The sequence below is a fragment of the Phaethon lepturus genome, unplaced genomic scaffold, assembly GCF_000687285.1.
Source record: "Phaethon lepturus isolate BGI_N335 unplaced genomic scaffold, ASM68728v1 scaffold31393, whole genome shotgun sequence".
Lineage (NCBI taxonomy): Eukaryota > Metazoa > Chordata > Aves > Phaethontiformes > Phaethontidae > Phaethon > Phaethon lepturus.
In genome coordinates this window covers 3,338-3,858 of record NW_010531697.1, presented here as the reverse complement: position 1 = coordinate 3,858, position 521 = coordinate 3,338, and the positions used below count along the sequence as shown (strand labels likewise).

At 59.5% G+C, this 521-nt stretch overlaps 1 protein-coding gene across 1 annotated transcript in view; it reads left to right on the top strand.

Moving 5' to 3' along the window:
* Nucleotides 1-521, top strand: part of CPEB1 (cytoplasmic polyadenylation element binding protein 1) — a gene marked incomplete at its 3' end in the record, with an annotated part of 35,007 nt that overhangs the window by 33,032 nt on the left and 1,454 nt on the right. The window lies entirely within an intron of this gene.

Below are 521 nucleotides of genomic sequence, written 5' to 3'. Positions count from 1 at the left end.
GGAATGCTGCTGATTGGCAATGAAGCAACAAAATGTGTGTGAGGATGAGTGGGAGGCTTAAAATAAAAGCTGCTGAGCTGTCTTGGCACCGGCTTATTTCAGGTGTGGGCATAGAGCCTACTGCTGCGCTGCCTGCAGCAGTGCCCTGGCAGCCTCCCTCCATCTGCCTGGCTGGTGCTGGTCCTCCCGGGAGCGCTGCAGCCTGTAAGCTTCCATCTTAACCAGCCTGGAGGTGTCCATGGAAAAGCCTTTCTGCTCCCAGCTGCCTGCTGTGCTTTTGTTACTGCCTGGGGAAGGAGGCAGGCAGAGCCACGGGGCCTTTGCTGCGCTGCCTGCAGCAGTGCCCTGGCAGCCTCCCTCCATCTGCCTGGCTGGTGCTGGTCCTCCCGGGAGCGCTGCAGCCTGTAAGCTTCCATCTTAACCAGCCTGGAGGTGTCCATGGAAAAGCCTTTCTGCTCCCAGCTGCCTGCTGTGCTTTTGTTACTGCCTGGGGAAGGAGGCAGGCAGAGCCACGGGGCCTT